The sequence below is a fragment of the Dipodomys merriami genome, unplaced genomic scaffold (genome assembly GCF_024711535.1).
Source record: "Dipodomys merriami isolate MVZ:Mamm:240054 unplaced genomic scaffold, mDipMer1.0.p SCAF_526, whole genome shotgun sequence".
In the NCBI taxonomy this organism is placed as follows: domain Eukaryota; kingdom Metazoa; phylum Chordata; class Mammalia; order Rodentia; family Heteromyidae; genus Dipodomys; species Dipodomys merriami.
The window spans coordinates 358,813-370,089 of NW_027206098.1; the positions used below are offsets into that span (position 1 = coordinate 358,813).

Consider the following 11,277-nt stretch of genomic DNA (forward strand, 5'->3'; position numbering starts at 1 on the left):
AGTGTGTCAGCAGCAGGGATTCCTTTGCTTTGATCATTGTTCTAATTGTCTATATTGGATTTGGAACATTTCGGTGTTCATATTGTTGAGTCTTGAAGTCTTCCCTGTGTTCTAGAATTTCCTTAATCTACACCTGAGGTTTAGTTTTTGTGAGGCTTGTTGATCATGGATGTGTAGTTGTAAATCAGAAGGAGTGGTGGACTGGCTGTTGTTCACATTTAACCACTGCCCTTGTCCTGCCTTTGCAGGCATTGATTCTGACTCCCAGAGGCCATACATTTAGTGGGTATTCCTGTGGGGGTTGTGCCACCGGGTTGCTGACCACCTCTTCTGTGCCCCATTCTGTGCTTGGACTTGGTGGCACGCTTGTTTTCCTAATTTCTCTTTGGAAACAGACAGTCTTGGCTCAAATTACTGTGAAGATTGTACCTGTGGGCTCAAAGGGGGTTTAGGGGAAGAGGTTATCCAAAACTCTGATGTCTGCAACAGTTGATGTGGTGTGGAAGGTTGGCTCTGACCTTTCTTTGCCTTCCAGAATGATGTTAGCCATGGAAGACTTAGGGGGGAAACACTACCATCTTTTCCAGCACGAGGACTTGGAACTTCATTTCTTAGACATTGGAACAACTTTTCCACTTCTGTTCCAGGTTCTCTACAGATGCAGTAGCAGCAGAGCAGGCAGGTGAACTGTGTATGCCCTGTGAGATGTCTGGGTAGATACATGGGCATAGAGAGGCCTGGCAAGTCCTGAATAGCTCAGGTAAGCAGCCCAGAGGGATAGGCTGGTAAGGGTAATGTTTAGGGAGAAACTTGGGCCTAAGTAGGGCTTGTTCCCATACTATGTCATTGAGGCAGCTATCTGTCCTCCAGATCTCATCCTGGTATACTGACATATTTTGGGTGATTATAGGAGACCAGGGAATGATGTAAACAATTGTTATAAAGGCTTCCTCACCCTGATGAGTGCTCTTTTCCTCATGAGTGCTCTTTTCCTGGTGAGTATGTGCTCTCCTCCTGGTGTATATGTTCTCCTAGTGAGTGCTCTCCTCCTGGTTGAGTGTTCACCATTTTACTCCCACTCGTGGACTAGTGGATGCTGATGACATTCTTGGAGAGCCTGGGAGGAGGAGCATCAGTGTGTCTTCCTCTTCTTTTTTTTAGAAACAAAGGACTTTATTAGTCACAGTAATAGCAGTGGCCCAAGAACCCCCATCTTCTTGTCCTGGTTCTCTGAGACCCAATTCACGCAGCAGGGTAACATGAAGACAGCTGAGTGATCACTGCTCATGCAGTAAGTTGTATGGTGAGAACGGAACATCAACTTTAGGAAACCTGAACACTTTATAATACAAAATAGTATAGGTGTTCTTTATCCAAGGAGAGACAGTGTCTTCTATAGTGGTTCACAATACAAAAATATTTTAGAAGTTAGTTCCGGATTAAAGCAGTCATTGCCTTTTGTGGCAAAACATGGACATTGAGAGCTATGTGAAGAACTGCCTCCTCAACAGATATTTCAAATAATTTATTGAAAAAAACTAATAAATTCTGTGTATCATATATGATACTTTCCCATAAGAAAAATTTTAACTTGATTTTTGAAAATTTCACAGAACTGTAAACATTTTTATTTTTACTTTTTTTTCTTTTGCCAGTTTTGGGGCTTGAACATTGGGCCTTGGCACTGTCCCTGAGCTCCTTTTGCTCACAGCTAGCACTTGAGCCACAGCACTACTTCTGGCTTTTTCTATAATTAATTGGAGGTAAGAGTCTCACAAACTTCTCTGCCAAAAAAAAGCCAGGCCTGGCAGGAAAGTCTGTGAAGCACTTATCTCCAATAAACGACCAGAAAACTGGAAGTAGTGCTGTGCCTCAATGATTGAATGCTTGCCTTGAGCTGAAGAGCTGAGGGATAGCACCCAGGCCCAGAGGTCAAGCCCCACAACTGACCAAAAAAAAAAAAAAAAAAAAGAATGTTTACTTTTGTCAAAGGCTTTTTTTGCATCCAGAGAAATGAGTGTGTGATTTTTGTCCTTGATCAGCTTATGTGTTGCATTGCACTTAAAGATTTATGTGTGTTAAACAATCCTTCATCACTGAAATGAAACTAAGTTGACCATGATGTATGCTATTTAACTAAATAATTTTTCCCTCTTGTTCCTAATTTGCTTAGTGTTTCTTGTCATCAAAAACCAATTAAATTATAACAGATAGCTTATGAACACAGAGTGAAGCAAAGATGGGTTTTGTCTAGGTTTGAAGAAATTGAAGAAAAGAAATATAGGGACAAGCCTTAATGATAATTCAGAAAACATTTTCCTAAAATAGAGTCTTTTCTCTCTGGCTGAGATTTGCTGTCAAAAATTAGAATCCATAGTTTGCAGATATTTTGTAACCAAAATCCAGATTTCTCATCACTTTTAGTCAAACCTTCTTGGGTGACCTTCAGAACTGAACAGAGTAAGCGTCAGAAGATAAATGTCTCCCAAATTCTATTGATGAGTAAACTTTCTTCATGGTTCCAAGTAAGAGAAGAAGCCCTAGGAACATCTGCTTCTTTTTCCTGATCTCTTCTGTTCTTATCATATTCATTCTAAGGTTCAATTCATATCCACAATAATCACTACCACTTATTTTATTTTCACAATATTTTAGACTTTATTTTAAATGTTCCATGAACAAATAGATTTCAATATTACAACAACATAATGAGGCAAATAGTAAACTATAATCACTTACGTGATGAGAAAACCGAAATCTAAAAATGTATTGTGTCTGAGATCACACTTAGTGGTGGTGAAGTCTACCAATACATTTTCTCTAAAGGCACTTACAAGTTCATAAATACTTACACAGCATTATAAAGTCTTAGCTATCTTAGCCATTCACACCTTCACACCATTCACTGAATGATTGTTCCAATCTCTGTTCCAACCACTTTTCATTTTGTTATAACAAATTGATAGATGCAACAATAAATCCACACTATTTGTAAGTTTTAAGAAAAGTTTACTGACAACTAAAAAAAGTGACATAATATTTTACATAGATACATGTCCTTCTGAGGCTAATTTCAAATGTGAATTCTGTGAGGAAGAGGAGGATTGGTCCCTTCTTCTGAACTTTAGTTAGCTGATTCTGGAACTTTCCATAGTTGTTTGTTTAGCTGTAGCCTTTACATGTGAGTCTTTTGAGTGGTTGGACAATAACTGATCGTTCTTCAGAGGTCTGAAGTCTCAACTGAACCCCCCTCAATATTTTCAGGATAAACAAGTTATAATAAATATATATCATAATTAATCAGTTTTGAAATTTAAGTAAAAGTAACAGGCTCGAGAAATACTGAAGTTAATGTCTTCAAATTCAATTTCAACTAATTTATTTCAACTAGGGATGTCACAGAAAGTGAATTTATATCAGGGCTCAAAAACAAATAATTAGGGGCTTGGAATGTAGCTTAATGGTTGAGTGCTTGCCTAGCATGCATGAAGCCCTTAGTTTGATTCCTTAGTACCACATAAACAGGAAAAGCAAGCTGAAAATGGTGCTGTGGCTCAAGCGGTAAAGTGCTAGCCTCAAGCCAAAGATGCTCAGGGAAAGGGCCCAGGCCGTGGACTGGAAAAAAGAAAAGCAGAAAGAAATGCTTAGTCCCATTGATGCTGTATTTTAAGAATTCACAAGATTCAATGTTAAATTTTTGGTGCTGGGCCTGAAACTTACAATCAGGACTAATCATTGTTCCAGATCCTTCCTTTTGTGCTAGCAAGGCTAGCACTCAACAACTTGAACCACAATACCACTCCTGGCTTTATGATGGTTAAGTAGATATGAGTCTTACTACTCCTTGGGCTGGCTGCCAAGCTTACTCCTCAGCTCTCAGCCTACTGAATAACTAGGATTACAATCACCAGTCATTAGAGTCTGCCTGATGAACATTTTCTTTTTTTACCATATCACATTTTTTTTACCTTATCATCTCAAAAACAGACATGTATACCAATTTATACAATTATTATATGGTACATACTTTTTCAGGCAAAATTGCATAGAAAAAAGTCAAACTAATTTCAAAGTCATCTGTTATAACTAGTTGCAATTTTAATGTACTTAATTGTCCATATAGATTTCTGCCAATAATTTCTTCCTATTCTCACTGCTCTGTCATACCTTTTTCCAACCAAGTTTTGTAATTCTCCACTTTCCCCGTGTTCTCTTTCATTAAATGTCACCACTAGTCATGTCTTCTTCCAAGCTTCATTTCCTTCATTCACAGAACTTGTTTGCTTTTCGGTTTGTATTCTCAAGTGCTCTCCCTCACTCAGTCTAACTTATATGGATTTGAGAGAAAACTAATAGGAGATGGAAGGCTTAGGAAATACATTCCAATTCTATATGTGACTTTCATTGAAGGGAATGCCCAAGACAACCTTAGGTAAGGAACCTAGTTTGAAGAAGTTCTCAGGAATTATAAATTTCTCAAAGTCAAGTGGATTAGAAGAGGCCCAGAAACCAGTGTTCCCTCTTGGAGAAGCAAGGACAATACTGCAAACAAAAATTGGGTAAGAGAAAATAATTTGGGAAATTTACTAATTTTGGTAATTCTAGCAAGGTTGCTGAGGGTAATCTGATTATGTGAGATGGACTTTGGAAAGTTCAAACATAGGCTGAACTAAGCTGTGGAACTAGTAATTAGGTTTCCAATGAGCAGCACATAAGAATTTCACAATGAAGTTACACACTTGGGTTATTATCCACCTGGAGGCACTTAGGCCATGACACATTTTACATTCTCCCTGAACTTCTGAATGTTAATCTAAAGAACATAGATAAAGATGCACAGACTGCACTGGGAACGTGGCTTAGTTGTAGATTATGTGTCTTGTATGAATGAAGCCTTTGGTTCTATTCCTTAGAACCACATGAACAGAAAAGGCCAGAGGTGGCAATGTGGCTCAATTGTTGAGTGCTAGCCTTGAGCAAAAGAAGCACAGGGACAGTGCCCAGGCCCTGAGTTCAAGCCCCAGGACTGACAAGAAAAATGTGTACAGCCTGCATGTTGTCTGAAAATGATAAGTAAAAGGTAAAATAACAGATAAACGCAAAGTGTCTGATAAATCTGTGACCACACATTTTCAATCCTGTATGTCCACGTCTTTGCTCAATACTTAACATACCCTCAACAAATATTCTGAATGAATAAATTCATCAAAGAGCACTTTATAAGAAATTTAATGAAGCCGAAATTAAACCTGAAAATGGGAATGGCCAAAACTTAAAATTGAATTAGAAACCTGTAGTTAGTGTTCAAATGAAGTCTTTGTATCTCTGAGTCAAAGGTTAATGGGGGACCAGAGTATGTGAGAAGAATAGATGATAATTTGGTAGTAAGAGATTTTACTTTTCTGAAGAAATAGGGACAAAGATTGTTGATCCCCAACTTAAATAACCATTGTTTTTCAACTTGGACGTAGGAAAAAGGAGGTAAAAATGAGCATGTACATCCTACAGGAAAGAAAGAGTTATGCTTATGAAGATATCTGTAAACCCCAGGATGATGATTACCTGTGTAAGTAACCCTCTGTGCTTGTTCAAACAGAAGGCAAATGTGCTTTTATAATAATTCATCAGGTCATTTGGCCCCCAATTACTGGTTTACTCTAGTAACTTCACATGAAGAACTAAGCGACAATGATATACATTCTGTGCTCTTTCTCATGATTGTTAAATCTGGGAATGTACATATTTCTTGACTAATTTTTGCTTCTCTTGCCTCAGATTGTGAGCAGTGTCAGAACTTCTTCATCACCAGCTACACTGTTCATGGGCCACCTATATTTGTAAGAGACAATGTGGTGGACAAGGGGCATTATGACCATTCAGTCCTCAGTCTGCCCACTGGGCTGAGAATTCGTCAGTACAGTACCCTGAGGCTAGGCTTAGAGTATGGAATGAGGAATCTGATCTGCCATTGGGTTTGCACTTCAGCCCCTATGAGGGCTTGATCATAGAAGATGAAGATGCAGACAATAGGTACTCCTAGATGGTAAGAAATGCCCTCCCTTTCCCCCCTTTCTCTAACTCCATGTGTCCCCCTGTGCCTCCAATGAAACATTGCTAGGACATGGACAAAATAATTGTATGTGTTTGTGGAATCTGCATAAACATGGACATGCTGATTTAGGATCAAAGTATAGTGCATATAAACAGAGTGTGTTAGAGGCAATGTGCATCCATGCTTAAGGAGCCTCTGTTAGGACTATGACAAATCCCCTCAGATGTGTAGACGGCATCTTATGTGTTCACAACTACTGAGTCCATGCAGGCTCAAAGAGCATCACTGGAATCAAGTAATGTGATTTTGCCGATTATTACCCAAAAGCCTTTAGCTTGTCTTTCTGAAACTCAGATCACAAAAAGGAGTAACTTCTATGTGTAGATGCAAAAAATAAATCCCAGGCCAACTGGAGTGAGTCCAGCAGTCATTTTCATGGTTCCTAAGAGGATATTATCCTCAGAAGACTTGCACCCTGATTATCACACATATGGATTCCCATATCTCCATTTTTCTTTTGCTGTACTTGGTGCTTTCAAAATTATGAATATTTGATGGACAAGAAATAAAAACATAAATAGTATAGCTGGGTTCCATAGCTCAACCTTTAATTTGGACTTTTGAGATAGAGATGATGAGATCTCAGTCTGATGCCATTCCTAGCATAAAAGATTATAAGACCCCGGTTACTACCAATGGCTGAGCACGTTGGTGCACATTTGTTATCCCAGCTACTGTGGAAGTACAATGGCTGGATAAAGTGAAGTATCTCCAGCAACCCAGGCAAGCACAAGCAGGATGGCAACCCAGGACAGCAGGGTAAATAATACCTCAAAAACAAACTGTGCACTGGTGGCTCAAACCTGTAAGTAGCTACTCAGAAAGCTCGGATATGAGTATCATGGTTCAAATCCAGCCCATGGAAGAAAGGCTGTGAAACTCTTATCTCCAATTAACCAGCAGAAAATCAAAAGCGGCGCTGTGGCTCAAGTGGTAGAGCGCTTGCCTTGAGTTGAAGAGCTGAAGGACAACATTCAGGCACAGAGTTTATGCCCCTTGACAGACAAAAATACCTCAAAAATAAACAACACAAAAAGGGCTAGTGGTTCAAGTGGTAGAGTGCTTGTATTGCAAGAGGTAAGTTTAGTTACTGAGTTCAATCATTAGCTCTGGTATGTATGTATGTATGTATGTATGTATGTATGTATGTATGTATGTATGTATGTATGCATATAAATATGTGTACTGTATCAAAATAAAAATTTCCATGAGAGACAAAATTAAGACATCAGAAGAAAAACCAAAGGGCCAAACTTCATTCATAGATCCTGCATCTGTAAAGCACATACTGTATACGAGTCAAAGAATTATCCTCAGTAGTTGAATAAATCATATTCCCTGAGTAATTGCGAAACACATGTGGAGATAGAAAGGACAATTTCATTGTAGGAGTATTTAACTATAATTTTTCTTCGTAGTTTTTGCAAAGTACATAGTGCCCTAACAACCTACAAGAAAGAACTTTAGTCTATTAGGGTATACTCAAACACGTAGAATCAGAGTTGGAGCAGTGGTGAGGTTCAGAAAGCAATGGTTGTATGATATGTCCTGCAACCCTGTGCCATGGGGAACCATTGTCTTATCAGGAAACAACATCATGAATAAACAAATTTCCCTCTATTGTCTTTATAAGACAAAGGATTCTCTGAATTTCTATGGGACCATAGTGGAGACAGGTGCATGAGTGAGTCCAATCTAAGGAAAATTACTTGGGCCAAATGTCAAATGATGTGTGCTAATCTAGAAACAGAATGCATGTCCCCACCAAAATCTATGACATAAACTTTAACTCAATTTAGAGAATCTGGAAATCAATCTATTTGTGACAAATAAGGATTAAGAGAAGTCTGGAACTGAGCTTTGAAAACAGTGCACTTAGAGTTCTAGAGTGGATGAGTATAAGGAGTAGATCCAAAGGGAGCAGAAACTTACCCTCTTATGTTTCCTTCCTGTGCCTGCTTCAACTTTAGGTATATGAACTGTGGCAGGTGTGCTGAGAATCAGAATCCGAGGGCCTTTCAGTATCAGAGGTAGATCTTCTACCAAACCTGTCATGTCATCAAGGCAGGATGTGAGCTGCTTGTCTCGTATGGGGATGAGTATTGACAGCAACTGGGCAGTAAGTGGAAGAAAGAGCTCACAGCAGAAACAGGTGGACCTTACTATGGTTCCTTAAAAAGGAAGAAAAGAAAAAAAATAATTCTCTTTAGGAATTTTCGAATATCAACTCTTCGGTGGAACAAAAGGCAATTTAACGTGAGAAAAATTTCAAGTTAAGTACCTCTGAATTTAAAGATGCAGTTTGTATACTTTATTAGGAACATTTCCTTATTTTTAACTATTTGTCCTGATTTTACATTTTAAGAACTTCATATGTTTGAATGCAATACAAAATACCGTGCTAAAAGGCGTAGAGACCAAACAAAGAACCTACCAGCTCTCTTTCAAAGAACCAGTTACTTCTGGCCATTGCAGTTTTTTCTTAATTCCCTCCATATTCGCAAATATTATGCATATGTCATTGTTCATTCATTACATAGTCTACATATTCTGTGAATATATTACTAGGAAGAAAATCAGTTAGAATGAGAGTTCCTATAGAGACTTGTGTCTTTGACAAAAATGAATCCATCTTTTCTCAGGGCATTTTGCTCTAGCCATGGCCCTCAATTCTTGGTTCCATGGCTGCAACTAGGCCTTACTTTTCATCCTCACTAGAAACAACTAAAAAGTTTTTAGTAAGGATGTTCTTTCAGTAGAAAGGCCTGAGATAGAGGAGGAAACATAGCCCTGTGAATATCTCCGAGATGGCCTGTCATCGGCGTGGAGAAGTTGACTCCTGTAGTTGGATGTGTCAGTGAGAGGACAAATAGGTTGGCAGTGATTTCAGAAACTCTAAGGAAAATATCTGTTATCTGCTACTGGAAAAAGAGTGTCAGTTCATGTTCTAAGAAAATGTAACAGTAAAAATAACTAAGAAACCAGACAGCCCTGATCTGTCCAGGAATCTCAGACTGCCCTGACCGATTATCTCCCAACTCTATCAGGAAGCAATTTAGGTCGGGAAATAATCCAGGAATAGTGCCCTCAGCATTCCTGTGATTGGCCCCACCTACCCCAACTTATAATATGCTTGCTATGTATGATTTAACCTATCCTGTAACTGCTAAGCTAGAAAGTCCCTGCCCTTACTGGAAATGATCATTCCCCAACCAATAAATTTAAGACTAGATTTACTACGAACCACCGACCTATCACAAAATCAGTGTTGTAATGATCCTTCCACCTGCTTCATACAAAATAAAAAAACCTTGCTGACCAAGAGATTGGGACTGACAATTATTGACCTGCGTGTCAGGGAAGATTTGTGAGTCCAGCTCGAGCTGTAATAAACGACCCCCCTGCATTTACATTGGCAAGGGCTCTCTGCTGGCCTTTGGGGGCGGTCTATGGCCTGGTACTTCAGCAGGAAGCAGGAGGACAGCGAGAGTCCAGAAGACAGGAGAGGCACAGGAGTGAATGCACCTTTCCGTGGAGACGCCTGGGCCATGCTTATGAAGTTCCCAACATGTACGTGTTGGCCTCCATGCAAGTCCCTGGAAGTCCCACTGGTCTGGGGCACACTGCCTGCTCTAGATCTACAGTCTGAATTCCCCGTTGGCCCTGGACCTGGCTGGGCTGGAGCTGCACCCACCAGCCATGCTTCCTCCACCCTGTTGCGCATAGCTTCCCAGCCACTGCTTGGTCTTCAGCATCTATGCCAGTCTGGCTCTCTGGGGCAGGCTGAGGCTGAGGTGACCATTCTGGGTGCCCGTTCAAGTCGTGTGAGGCCAAAGCTGTGGTGGAGCCAGTCCTCACACACTTCCAGGTATGTCCAGAAAGGATTGAACTCCACTGGCCCAGTGCTGCCGTCCTCTCATCCCCAGAGTTTACCTCCATGTCCCCACCTTTGTTGTTGAAATTGTTCAGCCACTGTGATCTTAATTTTCATTGTCCTCCTTTGCAGTACTTGAGATTCCTTCCTCTTCTCACCAGGCCAACAGGCCCCATGGGATCTGCCCCAACAACCCCACCTCACAGACACTCTCCAGAACCAGGCAGCCTTTGGGCATGCTGCTTCCTGAGCCTCCGGCTTCCTGCCTCTTTCCTTGCTTCACCAGCTTCTGCCAAGGCCTCCTCTCCCCTCCACACTGCCCCAAACCTCAACCCCAGTGTGGCCTCCCATGTGGCCAAACTCATCTCCCTACCACGCCCAATCCAACCCCAGTGTAGCCACTGCACTGGAGAAGACAACTAAGGTCCAGCAGCAGCAAAGATGACAAAGTGTACAGCTGGTTGAGAACTGGAGGCAGCATAGGTCTCTCTGATCATCTTTCTCTTCACTTACTCAGGTATTAATTGAATTTAGTATTTAATTTTTGGTACACAAAATCTCATAAGTATCTTCTTATTAAGCCTTTGCAGAATAGCTGGTAGAAATGCAGTCCCGGATTGTGTGTTGTTTAATTTTTTTGAGATTCAGAGATGTTTAAAGTAGTTATAATCATCATGAATTCTCACTTTCACAGTAGAGCGCTATTCAGAAAATAATTACTTATGCATCTATTATTAATTATTTACATGACTTGAAACTTAAAGTTTCAAATATTACAGGAAGATCTTTGATTCATGTTGAGTGTATGTGAGTAGGTTGAGCTGTTGCATACATTCATTGTGTGTGTGTGTGTGTGTGTGTGTGTGTGTGTAGGGGGTGTATATGTATTATTGAAATCAGGGATAAGGATGAGCACTGGTCTGAACTTGTTTCCTTTTTCTGAGAGATATGGTATTTCTGTGTTGGTGGTAAGCTCTGACTGCTTGCCTTTGCCTGATGTGCACTTTGCAGTTTTTTTTTTTAATAAGCTTCTTATTTCTTATTGAGCAGATAGGGCTCTGATATTGCTTTGCCTTTAATCTGCCATCTAGGATCTTATTTTCCTCTTTAAAAATTAACATACAATATAAATTTTATCCCCTGTCTGATTTTCCCTTTAATTTGCATTTTGAAATAAGTAGTATAAGAAGTTTGAGCTCTGTATTCATGAAGTTTGAATTTTCTGTTTAATGTAATAACTGGACACATTTGTTAGCACAAAGATCTTAAATTTCTTTTGTAGTTTTAGTTT

The 11,277-nt window shown here is 39.8% G+C and overlaps 1 pseudogene; it reads left to right on the forward strand.

Moving 5' to 3' along the window:
* Positions 1-5,493: 5,493 nt before the first annotated feature.
* Positions 5,494-9,761, forward strand: LOC138811422 (histone-lysine N-methyltransferase PRDM7-like; annotated as a pseudogene).
* Positions 9,762-11,277: the final 1,516 nt, after the last annotated feature.